Source organism: Mytilus galloprovincialis, chromosome 5, assembly GCF_965363235.1.
Source record: "Mytilus galloprovincialis chromosome 5, xbMytGall1.hap1.1, whole genome shotgun sequence".
Lineage (NCBI taxonomy): Eukaryota > Metazoa > Mollusca > Bivalvia > Mytilida > Mytilidae > Mytilus > Mytilus galloprovincialis.
Genome location: NC_134842.1, coordinates 34601602 through 34618116, shown reverse-complemented (window position 1 = coordinate 34618116; position 16515 = coordinate 34601602). Strand labels below are relative to the sequence as shown.

Sequence of the window (16515 nt, the reverse complement as noted above, 5' to 3'; positions counted from 1 at the left end):
TTTAGACGTGTATAATGAAGTGAAATTAAACTCTTTTAATATTCTGCTTTTTCCCTATTCTGACCTTGCACTATAGCAATTTCAATTTTCCATGCTTTCATATTGTATATGCTTTATTTGCACATTATGTGAATTCGGTATTGATGTAGGTTTAAAAGAAACTTGTTCTTTTGACCAGTTTCTAACATGTTTAACCCCGCCACATTATTTATGTATGTGCCTGTCCCAAGTCAGGAGCATGTAAATCAGTGGTTGTTGTTTGTTTATGTGTTACATATTTGTTTTCGTTCTTTTTTTTATATATAAATGAGGCCGTTAGTTTTCTCGTTTGAACTGTTTTACATTGTCATACCGGGGCCTTTTCAGTATAGCTGATTATGCGGTATGGGCTTTGTTCGTTGTTGAAGGCCGTATGGTGACCTATAGTTGTTAATGTCTTGGTCTCTTGTGGACAGTTGTCTCATTGGCAATCATACCACATCTTCTTTTTTTATATTTAACTGTTTTATCATATCTACGCCGTTTGGAGTTATGATCAAGTTTTTTTTTCTTAAAAGCAGTATCTGAATGACTGTTTTCTTTAGAGTAGTTGTAAAGGATAAACAATCTCCCAACGACTTTAATGCTATGTCTTGAATTACTAGTAAATGTATAGCTAGTTTACCCTTCATAGATCAGGAGCTTTTATTATGTTTATATATAATTCAGTCAAGTCCAAAAAAAGCCCCAACTTTTGCAACAATAAAAACATAGGGTCATGAGACATTTTTGGACCATTCACATGGTCTTGTTTACAAACACTAAAGATTTTGCACTTATATTTTTGATTAATTTTTTACCATTTCAGATACAGTGAGTTGGTATATGCATCAGCGTTTGACAAGTTGTCAGTTCATTTTATTGTCATAACCTGCATGCTGATTCATCGTACAAATGATAACTGCATATGTGATTGATTTCATGCGACGTATTGTGAAAGTGATGAATTAATGAACTATTTCCCCAATGGTACTAATTTTGATGTTTGCATAATAATATGGCGTTTGAATATGAATTAGTATCGTCTTTGTCAATGTATGCATCAATCGTATGATTCATACATAAATGTTTGCCTAGTTCCTAACATATTAAACACCTACATTTTTTTTTGTACTAAGAAAGAATTGTTGCATCAAAAGAGATATTTATCTACCAGTAACCGTGTTTTGTAAAAAAAAAAACAACATCGCATACGTTTTAATCGGAGGAAAATGTAACACTAGAATTGTAATTTGTATTTAAGCCTACGCCTTCGAAGTTTTATCAAAAGCTTTATGTTGTTTTGGGGATTGATAAAAGTATAAGCCCAAAACCTGTCTGTGTCCATTACAAGGGCTTTGTAAACTAATCATAATTTAAGAGTTAAATAATATGTCAGATTCGAGCATAAATGAAATAAAGTTACCCTACTTTATCGGCATTGGCATCTGATGAACATTATTTTTACATCAGTTTGTTTCACACTAAAATCCTTGATGGTGATTGTGTCATGAAAATGCTACACAGACAATTAGCCGATGGTTTAAAGAACAAAACATGTGTAATATAAAGTATTTTGAAAACAAAACAAAAAAAAGGTTTGTCTATCAAGACCTATATCTATTTATATGAATCTTTACTTATATTGAAGACAAAAAGAATTCACTATTACTTTTTTATGAGTTCGCAACAGTCGTCAATAAAGTTTATGCACTTTAACTACAAGTCTCATCATAAGATATATTATTACCTAGAGTCGAATAATCGCTTGGTCATGTTTTTTTCTCTCTCACAAAAGCGAATTTTTAAATGCTGATTTCTCATTTTGTAAGAAATAGTTTGCTATGTACATTTTATTAATTTTTCGAAGATTGACACCTTTTTTTCTGGGAAACACATTTGACTTTGACATTTACAGTCGATATAGATAAAGACTGCACAAATCTGAGATTAAATGATTGGTGTAAACGATTTTAATCTCAAAGTATCTCTTGCAAAAACGTAGAATATTTCATTATTTCTTGGCGAACATATTATAATATTGGATGTCTTCAAGCACTGCGCTGTTAACAGATGAGTTGCATATCTAAATATAAACTGCATAAATAAACCACGTATTTTTACAGACAATAATGCTCTGGTTTTTATTATCAATAAGCAAACTTGGTCAGATTTAATAATTATTAAATAGTGCGATTTGTGGATTCAAAATGCTTACAACATTACATTCTGTTTAAGGCAAAACATATCGTTTGGTAAAAGTTCATTCAGACTTAATTACATTTCTTATTACATTTCTAGTTTACAGGATACATGTCCTCCAAAACATATAAAGATGTGTTGCCAATAAAAAAAATAATGCATCTTCATTTGCAAGAAATGTTGGGCTTGAATTATAACGTTTTGCATACTGTCTGTTTGATAAACAATAGAATTCCTTCCTAAAGCAAGATATTTTTCTCTGCCATTCCATTTATTTATAAATTAAAGTCTTTAATATTCTTTTATAATGATAAAAGTAATACTTGACCAGCACCAAATGCACATTTCGACTTTTAGTGTTTCTTCAGAGATGTCAAAATGTCAATCAAAACACTTAAAAGGAATCAGAAGTATGCATAAATGAGATATATTCCTTGATTAAAATTGATTATATATTAACAGCAACTTTCAATAAAACTATACCTGTATTAATGATACTGAAGTACTTGCAACTCGTTTAATGGTACACTCAATTAATGACCAATTTTTCAAAAACAGAGGTATATTACAGTAGTTGTGACAGCTTGAACGGTATCAATGTTACATCACTAGATGCGCATATCGATATTTATGTTTCTTGAATGAAGTTAAAGGCAACTTTAGATTTGGCCTCCGAATTGTGTTGTTTTGAGCTGATACATCTTATGAAATGAACCATGAGAGTGGCATAACAAAACATAAGCTTAGTATATATGGTGAGGTTCTATTAAACAACATCTATGACCAAAGATATACAAGCGCATAATGCTTGATTCTTGATAGATGATACCACTCAAACAATGAGGAGTTATCACAAGAAAATTTTTAATCGACAATTTCGTTTAATATTCTAAATGTCAATTAAATTTTCGTTTCTCGAAAAAAACGTTTAAATATTTTTGTCAGTTGTATTAGTTTTCTGGTTCAAATCCAATATATCTGTTATTATTATGATAATTCGATAAAGAAGTTAGAATGTCCCTCTGGTATCTTTCACCTCTCATTTAGTACTAACCTGAGATTAACATAAACATAAACATTTAAGGATGTACTTAGGTGAGATTTTTGAATTTGTGCTAAATGTTCGGACTCCTTGGTGTTTTTCCATACAATACAATGTAAAATATTTTGCCCCATTATTCCCTTTTATTTTTTTCATATTAGACATAATAGCTCATGAAAGGTCATTTACCAAAATTTTAGAAAATTCTTAATGTTCTTTCTTTTGTTTTGAGACCCAAATAGTACCAATGCATATATAAGGTAAAAGTCCAAGTCAGCCTTTTCCCGCCATATTTTAAATCTCAAATATCTCGAAAGGGAGGTCCATGACCTATCAATATTTTTAGCTTATCCCCATCTTTAATAGATGCTCTGAATCATTTTACTCAATGGGTTTTTTCAATTACATATTCAATACAAAAGATATTCCGTTAACTCTTCCTCGTTATCAGGTACCGTTTAAAATATCATCTAAAGGTTTGGATATTAATCGCGTAACTCTATACAAATGTATACTGTATGATATCGTCAACCAATAAGTATATCGTATTGATAGAATTTACGTTGCTGTATTTATTTTTGACATCATCATGGTTTTAAAAACGTAAAATCTGCCTTATCTCTGAGCAGACACACAATGTATCTTTCATTGGCATTCACACACAGAGAAACACTCTTTAACCATGTTTAATCAGATGACGTTGATAATCTCTGAACCTAAAATTGAGAAATATTGGAATAAAAAACGTATGACTTTTGTTTTTTGCTGTAAGATCATTATGATAGCAAACATTTTAACATTACGATTTACAGCACTGTCAATATCTACATATTCGTATTATATTTAAAGACTGGTTAACATAATAATTGTAAGAATTCCATAATAGGAATATGCTGGACTTTTTGACTATCGCAATTTTAAATCGAATTGATATAGTTCGTCGAATTGTCCAATGATTGATCTTGAACAAACTATCGTTTCATCTTAACCATTCTGAAATTCCAAATTGCAAAATTCTTGAAATTGAATTTGCAGTTAATCATTTTAAAAGAGTCAGTTAACTAAATATTTCACTAGATTAAGTATTTAAAGTATTATTAGCCAGGAAAGAAAGCAGGCATATGCCACTGAACGAATCATTTAGTCTTTGAATAAAAATAGCAGCATATAAACAATAGACATTTGACCTCAATATATATGTATAACGACAAGGGTGGTTGGGTAGTGTGTAGAGACGGAAGTCAAAATATATAAGTCTATAGAAACAAATAAGATACAAAAGCAAAATAGTGAAAATAAGATTCCAATGTTAAGCATTAAAAACGCAGAGAAAATTAATGGAATACACAAAAAAGATTTGTTAAAGACAAATGCAAAAATGCCTGTAACTATAGGTTTTACATTAAAGTATTGAACAAACTGTTCGGACAGTGGTTCATATCATTTAATATCTTTTGGTCCTTATTTATAATGTTTAACTTAAGAAAATATATTTCATCATTTAAACAAAAGCTGCTGAAATGCATAAAATGCCTACACTTTCATTTAAGAAAGTAAAAAACTAAAATGTCTTGTCACCAGAAGACACAAGATGACATTTCATTGAAATTACTGGAAATACCAATATGCTTTTCTATTCTGTAGAGAGATAGAACCATAAAATCATATGCAACATAATGTCTCAGAAAACACTTAAATTCATGGTTTAACAATGTTATTGAAAAGCAGATTTTAAATATATTTGATTATTTCGTATTTAATGTTAAAAAGGTATTAGCAGCAGAATTTGATGACATGATACACGGATTAGTACAATATTGTTCATGACATAATTTACATAGTGTATTTATTTCAGTTGTAATAAGTTCAAGACTACATAAAACGATATCTAGGTCATTTCGATCCATATTGAATTCACAATTTTTATGCTTAATAAGTTAGTTTGATTTTATATGTGTATTTATTTATTATTCCAATTCATTAATTGTTAATTCTACTGCGACTAGTTGAGTTACGGCAATGATAGCGCTGTTTGTTTGATCCTGGATACTTTGGAGGAAAATAGTGTGTCAAATTTTGTCAATATATCTTTTCTGTTACAAATTAACAGGACCAGTGGTCAATGCTATATTATTTTTTTATTATGTTTATTTTTGATTTATGAATATACTTTTGTAAATGTTAGCAATTTTGAAAGGCATTTTAAAAGACATTCATTTACATAAAACGCCAACACAGTTTAGTCTGCACGACTTAATGCATTTGTTTTCAAACTAAATAGTTTTTTATAAGGTTCTTAAATGTCATTTCATACAGCGTTTTGTCTATTATCAACGAGTTTCATGTCTTTAAATGTTCTTTAAATACACATGTACTAAATTACAAAATTTGTAATGGTTGGATTTATATTCGGTTGGTAATTTTGATTTAAATGCCATGCCATGTCAAGTCAGAAGACTGTAATGCAGTTATATATCATGGATATCATATTTGTTATTCGTTTGTTGTTTTATATATATATATCAGGCCTTTAACTTCTTACAATGGTCCTCTCGGGCCCCTTATACTTTCTATGCGGGATGGGTTTTGTTTATTGTCGAAGGCAGTACAGTGACCTATGCTTGATATAAATAATGTGGTATGATTACCAATAAGCCAGCTAACAGTTTTACGTTAACCATGTTATCTGTTTTGTTATAAATTATGCTCTACGTTTTCTCAATTGAATTGTTTCACATTTTTCATTCTGGGGCTTGTTATAGTTGACTATCTGGTATGGGGTTTTCTCAGTGCTGAAAGTCGCATTGTGTTCCATGATTGATTATATCTGCTTCATTTAAACTTTGGTGTATTTGTCTCATTGGTAATGATCCCACGTCTTCGTATTTTTAAATAGGGCAATAATTTGCCACATTCGCGCACAATGGCGGACATCATGTGGTTTGATAGAATGATATTGTAGTGTGCACTACACATTTTAGATAAAAACTTCAAAGAGATATCTTAGCGCAGAAACTATAGCACATTTTGACAGCGTTGTAATACAACACCAGAATACTAAAAGCCAATTTGAAAAAAAGGTTGGAACTTTAAGAAGTATCGATGACTCTACATCTCCGAATATACAAGATCAACAGACAAGAACAGTCAGTACTATCACATTTTGTGAACAGAGCCAATTGCATACGTTTTTTAGACTAGTGCGAGCTTTTTCTTTATATGTATTGTTGTATGATAATGGACATGTTGTTTTTTATGTTGTGTTGTCTTGTTAATATATAAATAATTTTTACTACGAATTAAAATAATCGAAACCTAAACTAAAATGGAAATTGCTAATTACACTTTCCGCTAGGATGGGCTTAGAATCTTGAGCCAAAATGATTTCTACTTAAGCATGTTAAGCGCTTATATAAAAACTTTTTTTTCTTCGATAAAAATCAGATGTTGCACCGTTCATTTGAATTGAAATTACAATGTTTTACAGTTGTATTAAAAGATTTGCGGACATCAATTCTTTATCTAATAATAGCAGATGCCCGTTCACAGACTGCGCTGACGTTAACTTAATTTGCGATTTCCGAATCGGCTACTAATTATTGTAAATCTGCAAATAAAAAGATAGTAGATCTGTATTACATAGTTATGTACCATTTAGTCTTCATCTCTATGACTTATGTTGTGTTCCCTTCACAAGTTAGAATTAAGTGTTGAAATAGATAATGATTGTTACTAAAGTCAAATTTTGCAAAAGCATATTAGTTTGACTTCTAATCGGTCAATTATGGCGTCAAAGTGTCTGTTGGAGATCCTCACTCCTCTTTGAAGTTAAACTAAAATATTACTCATGAACCATACGATCTGAAACCTTTTAAAATTGGTAATTGTTTTTATAGTTTATTTCATTTTACATGGACAGCTTATTGTTGCTGTAACATTAAAAGATCATTTGTTGAAATATTGAAAGTATTCAATATATACGACAAACACATATAAGTGTCTTTACATATAACGTGAGGGTACCCAAATTGCACCGAGTACCCAAAATAGCACCTATTTAGAAAATATAGTAACGGCAATCAAGATTTTCTAGAGACTAAATAATTTGTATTTTTATGATTTGATACTATGCACGTCTTTCAACATAGATAAACATATTTAGATATACACAAAATGTTCACAGTATTTATCAACAGGTGTACTGTTTACTGAAAAAGCGAAATGTACGGAAACGTCACCATTCGACGTTATCAAAACATCATCTTTTTAAAATTATCAAATACAATATTTTACAAGTATCCATTTTTTTTTAAAATGAAGAGTAAGCATGGACTAATATCCAATTGTTCACATTTTTTGAAGAAATTAAACAAAAGCTCTGTTATTAGACTTTTGATAATGCGAATTTAAGCAGGGATACAATTTGGGTACTCCTCATTACAGAATCATTGATGGTTTGGAGGTTAGTTCAGACCAATTTTTCTATGATTCCATATGAATTCGAAATTAAATTGGCGTACCCATATAGTAAATAATAATACATCTACAAAATAAACACATAATGAATACTTTTGTTTGAAGCATATATAAACGTAAGTTAAAAAACTGCCAAAATAGGTGCAATTTGGTACCCTCACGTAAGGACTAATAGACTACCGATATAGGGCTAACGATTTAAAGATCGAAAAACGGAAAAATAACCATAACGCTATTAAAGAAACAAGTAACACTGATTGTTATTTATATCACAAATGTATCATATGTGTGTATTCCTATCTGTTGGATATTGTGCGTTTGTATAGTCATTTTTGACATTTGTATATTACATTTGACTTCCCTTGGTGTTAGATATGAATTTCTAAGTTTCCCATGTAATGCATATTCTGCAGAAAACTCCCAATGGAGAATTTAAATATAATTATCGGGCTCAGTAAATTCCAGATGCACTCCAACGTTATCCAATTAAGGGAATGTTCCAGTGATTCATCAATATCGATGCTAAAGGCATGTATAAACGATTCTTTTATCTTTCATAACACTAATATTGTTAAAACAAACGTTATAGCGTATGTTATGGGTTTTATTTAAAGATGAAATACTTTGTACTTTGTCAAATGCCTTTTTGTGCTTCTTTCTTACATATTTGTTTGTTTTTATAAGGATTAAGATTATAACTCAATGGTGACTGCTCTATCCCTGTTTTTGACATTTTTACCTGCCACATCTGTTTGTTATGTTCAAACATTGTTGTCAATATAATAGAATTTGATGCCACTGACATGCAAGTGAGAGGTTAAGCTAGCTATAAAACCAACTTTAATCTTGCATTTTCTACATACAAAAATGTACCAAGTCAGGAATATAACAGTTGTTATCCATTCGTTTGATGTGTTTGAGCTTCTGATTTTTTGCCATTTGATTAGGAACTTTCCGTTTTGAATTTTCCTCGGAGTTCATTTCTATTTTAGTATACTTAGTATTTCTATTACTGTACATGTGATTTTATTTTTTTCTTAACTTAAAACCGGGGTAAATTACAATAGATGAAAACATTGGTGCTTTCTTGACATGATTGTTAACAGTTTTGTGAATTAAGATTCAAAGACTATACAAAATGTTTGAGACAACTGTTTGTGGTACTGAATTTGCGTCACTGATGAGTCTTTTTATAGACGCAACGCGAGGCTGGCGTCAGTATTAATTTCCAGATTAGTTTATTTGCAACACAGCACACACATATAACGTCTTATGAGGAAATATAAAAAAGGGATACCGAAGTCAGTTCAAATAGAGTGATTGAGCCACAAGTTAGACAGACATTGCCACTCATGCAAATCCAACGAATCTTTTGAAAATTTTGTAGGAAGTGTACATGTCGGATCTGTCACAAAGCAATAATCATTTCTCTGCAAAACTGATACTTTCTACCAATTTTTAATATTGTTCGGAAAATTGTGCATAAGTGAATAAGTTATTATTGTATCAGTTGTTTTACCACATTCATTCATGAAAATAGCAACGTATCAGATTCGGTTAAACTATCATCAATTCTTCTTTCGTACACTTTCTTTGTATACAATGGTGAGGCTTTTTTTCGTTAAATACTGTCCTTTCTGAAAGGGGATCGTTATCGCACATTTTGACAATCCTCTAATCCAGGAAATGTTGTTACAGAGTAGGATGTTAAAACAGTCCAACTGTTTTAACTAACCTGTGTTCTTAAAATAACCACAGTAAGACAAATCGAGCATGCCTACTTGAATAAGAAGGAGAGACAAAAGTCGGCCATCACATTCACATCACAACTTAACTTAATTTTAGAATACTTTTATTTTGATTATTTAGTATTTTTGGGCTGTACAATTACAAAACGTTGGAAAAGGAGTCAAATTTAAACGTAAAAATGTATCTTGCTGTATAATTTACTTGCACGAATAGTGCTTTGACGTTGCACCTTTCTGAAACAGACGATTTTCTATCTAAGATGTGTTATGATGGCTTGATCATGTTGATTGAATTCAATAATTTCTTTACAAATAACAGTAATTGACTTAGCTATACAATATATTTTAGTCTGAAATAATCTTTCGAAAACAAAGTAAATCTGAATAAAATATACCTCATCACAAATAGTCGAAACGAAATATAATGTCGTAAAATATTCCTTATTTAAATTGTTGAATTCTTGTTAATTGAATAAACAAAATATTGTCAGCAAATATCAAACAATATATTTGCTTCCCTGCTACAATGAAAATTCATTCCAGTTCGATGTTTTGTTATAAATGAAAATAACACTTGATAAATTTTGTGCATCGGAAGCGCTATTCTTACTTAAAAGAGGAACGAAAGATACCAAAGGAACAGTCAAACTCATAAATCTAAAACAAACTGACAACGCCATGGCTAAAAATGAAAAAGCCAAACAGACAAACAATAATACACATGACACAACATAGAAAACTAAAGAATAAACAACACGAACCCCACCAAAAACTAGAAAAAAAATTGATTTCTAGAGGCTACTAAATTGAAATTGTGACATTATTGAATCAAACATACTCCTTAAAGAGTTCCAACTTTATGGCATACAAAACTTACTCGAAATGATAATTTTAACGGAATGAAATGTGTAAAAAAAGGTGCAGTAGATAATACTACCAGTATTTCATGGCATACAAACAAGACATTAGTCTTGTATAAAAAGATATGAATTCAGAGAAGAAAAAAACACACGCTATCGACAACAATTCGAAAAATAAACCGATAAGTTTGAAGTCTTAGTAATATGGCTGATAAGTAAACCTTTGTTGCATCTTCCAACACTCTTCTCTTTCGACATGATAAAAATGTAAATCTTAAACTGAAAGAACAACGTTAACTTTATGTTTATTTTTTCAAATCTTCTTGATCGTTTACGTGTTAAAGTAATTTTTACATTAATTGTTCATCATTAAGATAATTTCAAAGTATTTTATGTCTTTCAACATATTTATATGATAACTCATGAAATCACGATTTCATTCATATTTTGTTTCTTTACGCAGTTTGCATTAAACAGATAAAGTTTTTAATATTTACCAAAGAGGTTCTATTGTTTTTTTTTCGATGCTTCTTATCATTAGAAAGGTGTAAAAAAAAAATAGGATACAGCTTTGATTGTCTAGATAGAAATTATATAACCAAGTATTTGTATAGCAAACCCTTGATATTCCTTAAATGAGTTTTACATGTGAACCATTTCAAATATTATTATAGACTGCAACCATGTTCCATGCCATATATTTTCTACTGGAACTGGTTTTTGTTTATGGAGTAAATACAAAATCAATTCAAAACGAGACTGTGGACGAGAGTAAATTTGTGACAATGGATATGTTGAATAATTGGAAAAGAAATATGACAGATTATATAACAAACATGATGCAACAAAGTAAGTACCCAGCAAACGCAAAATCATCTTTAAAATGTTATTAAAATGTTGTGTCTAATGTCAAGAAAATATCACCAAAAAACGTAAGAAAACCGTTTTCTGATATATTTTCTAAAATAATTGCATAATAAAATTAAAATGTTGAAGGAAATATCATGATAGTGTGAAAAACAATTCCGTTTAAAACATTTAGATAATCTTTTAAAAAAATATGTTTCTAGAAATATTAACATCAAACAATGTTTTCAAAATGTTTTTGGTTGATATCTAGATCATATCAATATAAAATATTTCTGTCCTTTTGATTGAGTTTCCTGCTTTTTTTAAAATAACAAAGCTTGTGTTAAATTTATACACAGGGATAAATTCTATATACAAACAAGAATAAATTAGTTGTTTTGCTAAGCATATGTAAATTCACAATTCAAAGTCTCTAAAAACAAGAAGTATCTACAATCTGTTCATCAGCATTACTAATTAAAGTAATTAAAAAATTTGAGAACATTCAATATTTTGAAATACATTGTATAAGCAAACAGGAAACAGGTTCCAGATACAAAAATGTTCACACATCACAATTCACCACTATCAAGCAGCTCATTGCATAAGAACTCATCTTAATCAGTTTGGGAAAAACAGTGATGAAAATATTTGTTGAACAAAATCTGACAAATAAAGGTGGACAGAAGACAGACAGTGCAAGTAAGCCCACATTCAAACCACAATGGTATAATGTTTAGTTTTTCACTCTCAACTTTTATTACCAATATTTTACACATCAAGCATATGTCAATCTGCACATGCATGACATATATGGCATTGGACATCATGCAAACATTATACACATTTTTAAGTTGAAGTTACATTGACTAAAACTTGTGTCCCAAATTCAGATTCTTCCATACAACTTCTCTTTCTAAATTAAAACTCTACACTTCTAATAGGATAATATCTTAAGTCAATAATCATTGATAATAGGCTGAAGAGATGAGAACAAAGCACCATTTCACATCAATTATTTTAATTTAATTTTAAATTATATTTCAAATGTTGTTTATGAAAGCACACTGTTGGACTAAGAACTTGATTTAAATAAACAACGTGTTTCTATTTTGTCACACAAAAATAATTTATTGAAATATCCAAATATATTTTCTGTATTGTATGCCCTTAATCTTGAAAGAAATACATTGTGTATGCTAAATTTGTGAATTGAATATGGAATTACAGTAATTCTTTATGAAAATCTTACTTCAAAACAAAACAATCTCCTGAAAGGCTGTAGACATTCCAAATTACCTGCGCCACTTCCAAATTGTAAACCTGCATATTGAACTTGTCCTTTCTGGCTGTTCTTTTAGCTCTTGCTAAAAATTGAAAGATACATTGTATGTACATTGTGTGTATGAAGCATTAAAAATAATTTTAAGCAACAGTTTATATTATCTGGCTTCTACTGAAGTCTTATATAGTCTATGTTATGTTCATCAAGCTGTTAAGGGAAATGTACTTTACTGTTTTGCAAATAAACATACACTGAGTTTACTAGAAAAAAATATCTATATTCAAATGGGAATGATATTAATCTTATTGTAACTTGTTTGTTTGCCTCGCAAACAAGGTATTGAGTCATGCTTATTGCGATAGTTGCTGTTGGTTTAAGGAGACTCGCGGATACAAAAATTGCAGCAAAAAATTAAACATTTGTTTTTTCATTACAAATTTAATTTATCACACTATTATTACTTTATGATATGGTACAAAATCACCCGCAAAAAAATCGATTCGGTTTGGCCCCAGATGACTTTTAAAATTTTGATATCATTGAAAAAGCTCCAAATTTAATTTCTTTGGTGCAAAAATGACATTTTTTGGCATTTAAATTGAAATATCTTTTTTAACTCATCGGTGACCTATATTTGTTATTATTGTTTTAGAAATAAGCTGTACATAAACTAAATCATTGTAAAATTTTAACGATTTCTGTTATTCAGTCTCAATATTACCTCTATTTCTCCTATTATTTCAACAGAAACAAAGGACACTAACAAAAAAGGATGCTTCTTTCAGGAGGCAGATTGTGAGCTTAAATGAACGATGACCCTATTTTTTTTATTTCATTTTTCTATTAAGTATATGTTAAAGTTCATTTATAAAAAAAATATAGCGAAATCCTATATTAGAAAAAAAAATATTTATATCCGGGAGCCCCTTTAAGTCTGTCAAATTTGTTTTTCATAATGCATTGTAATGTGTATTTAATGTAGGTGGTAAGTTGTTTTGTTTCAACATGTTCAATTGTGTTGAGAAAAATTAACATTTGTTTTGTCTAGGCCTTCTAAAGTGGACTATATGGTATTTGTTTTCTCAGTTTTGAAAGCCGTACAGTGAACTATAATCTCTTTTATCTAGGTCATTTAAACTCTGGTGGATAGCTGTCTCATACACCTTATCGCTATTTCAGTATTTGGAAATCTGTCCCGCTTGAACATTTTACGTCAGCATACGTTATGCAATAATACATCTTATCGCTATTCCCGCTTTATCCGATAAATCTATCCTGCTTGAAATTTTAACGTCTAACAAGAATCATTTTTCCATTGTGGCATCAGATATTTTTTAGTATAACGTCAAAATTGTAAGGGAACTTTTTACAGTTGTGTGATGTCCAGTAATGGCAGAAAAATAGCGATAATGTGTATTACTTTAAAAAAAAAGAGGGACGAAAGATACCAAAGGGACAGTCAAACTCATAAATCTAAAACAAACTGACAACGCCATACACATGACACAACATAGAAAACTAAAGCATAAACAACACGAACCCCACCAAAAACTAGGGGTGATCTCAGGTGCTCCGGAAGGGTAAGCAGATCCTGCTCCACATGTGGTATCCGTCGTGTTGCGTATGTGATTACAAATCCGGTAAATAGTCTTATTCGGTAGGTCACATTCATGAAAGGGAAGGGGATTGTAGTTACGACGTAAGGAACATATCCGATATCATTTGTGAAACGGTTATTCCATAACGGTCAACCAACTCGTGATGGCGTCCGTAAAATTTACGAAGGGATGATTTCAACTTCACCATTTGGAACTCTTGGTTTAATAGCTTCCTTGTGAGCAGTAACCCTCTATCAAGAAAATCATGATAGGAAATGCAAGCACGGGAATATCGTATCAATTGGGAGATAAATACCCCGTATGCAGGTGCTGCTGGAATGTTGCTACTTAGAAATGGAAAGTTCACAATTGGAAAGCTGAAATCATCTCTTTTGTCATTCAATTGTGGTGTCAAATATTTTCAAATATGACGTCAACATTTTACCGAAACTTTTGTGATGTTTTCCGTAAGGCATATAAACGATACGAAATGGAACTTAGCACAGTTACAGTTTTCATTTCTAAATTTTTAAATGTACACGAACGAAATGAATGAATTTGTGAAAAAAAGGTGATTGTTCATTAATACATTATTGTTTAAAACATTTCAAAAACATTAGAATATTCATTTTTTTTATGTTAAAACGACATCTTATTGAAATATTTTGTGAGAGACGTCGATATGACATTTGAAAAATGTTTTAAAATGTTTGTGTTTGTTGGGTAGTCATTCCTCTAAACATCACGATTAATTGAAAAGTGTGTGTGTTTGGTGATTGTCAATTGAAATCATTATACATATAATTTGCACACTGACGGGATTAAGAAAAATTGTTTTATATAAATCCATGTACATGTATGTTTTCGTTAAAAGTAAAGATGTTTGAAAAGACCATCCTGGTTAACAAAAGAATTACAATTATTTATGCAGATGACAAAATTAAGTTAAACTATTATTTTTGTATTATCCATTTTCTGCCTCTTTTTTCAGATAATGTTAAAGAGGGGAAAAGAGTGTACTTCCATGCGAAAATGTCTGCTGATGATACAATATATAACACCAACTCCATTATACAATTCAGCACATTGTTATACAACGAAGGGAATCATTTCAACCCATGTGATAGTGTTTTTGTTTCACCTGTCTCAGGAGTGTACCTTTTTTCGTGGACAACTCAAACGATGTCAGGTAAAAATGTTAATACGGAACTGAGAATTGACAATACCGTCAAGGAAACGCTTTATGCAAGTCTTGGTGGGTCTGTTGGACGCTTGTCAGTCACACGTGTTGTTATCTCGAAGGTTAATGCGAATGACCATGTATGGATTCAGACCAGTGGAATTTTCTCTGAAAACTATTTTGAATATCAATATAGCTCCCAAAGTTCATTCACGGGTGTTCTCCTATTCTTAACATAACGTAACAAACTTTTCTGAATAGAGATGTTGAAAATACTACTAATGTTATTGTATTCATATAATTGTATTTTAAATTTTCTATTATTATTCCTCCGTGAAATTTCTTTGGATATAATAGCAGATTTGTTTAGTGCCTTTATTGTTCAATATTTGACACTTGTCTTAAATCATGATTGCTAATGTCAAACTATTATCATTATTTGTATGTATTCTGTAAGCGGTATCTTATTTTGGAATACAGTAATTTAAAGTCTTTTGCAGACATCCTTTCGGAACTGTTTTATTTAAATGATTCTTGCAAAGATAGTTTATACATGGTGTATTTATCGTTAAAAAATATTAAGCAAGACTTCAACTTTTGATACAAGCTATAACTCTTACTCATTGTGTAATCTTACAATATATGTAACTGTTTCAAAACCTTCATGTGTGCTTATTGAATATATCTTATTTAACACGTCATCATTTTTTTATTACTTATATGGTATCTTTAAATAAATGTCGGGGATGTTAAAATGATGTGTACGACTCGAACCCATGTTCTGTTTCTTCCAAGATAATCGTAAAAGACGAAATATTATCAAATCTATGTAGATCAAAATATCGAGATCTTATAATAATGGGTTTGACACGAAATAAAGTTTTCTGTTCCTTCAAAACAGTCCAAATATCGAGACCTTGAAATTTTTTGTTTAAATCCATGTATTCTTTTACAGTTCCGTTTTCTACAATGATTGCGTTTGATTTATAGGTTTTCTATTTCAATCAAAGTTTTCATTTTTGACAATTCACAGTTACCCAATACCTATTAACTGTAAAAAAAAAAAAAGCTTAGTATGATATTGGTTGTCATGATCATATCGCTGGTGACCAATACTATTCAAGGCATCATTTAATTTCAATCATAAATATTTTCATGGCCAATCAAGCAGATGTCAGAACATACACACGATACATTATATCATTATCTATATTCTGTAAAATCCCTTAGGAAACTGCACTTTAAAATGAGCTGTTA

General features: G+C 30.3%; 1 long non-coding RNA gene across 1 annotated transcript; it reads left to right on the top strand.

The window, feature by feature from the left end:
- Positions 1–10939: 10939 nt before the first annotated feature.
- On the top strand, positions 10940–15957 carry LOC143074456 (uncharacterized). The gene is made up of 2 exons (XR_012977869.1): positions 10940–11195; positions 15070–15957. It is a non-coding gene; the product is annotated as an uncharacterized LOC143074456 (long non-coding RNA).
- The last annotated feature ends 558 nt before the right edge of the window (positions 15958–16515 follow it).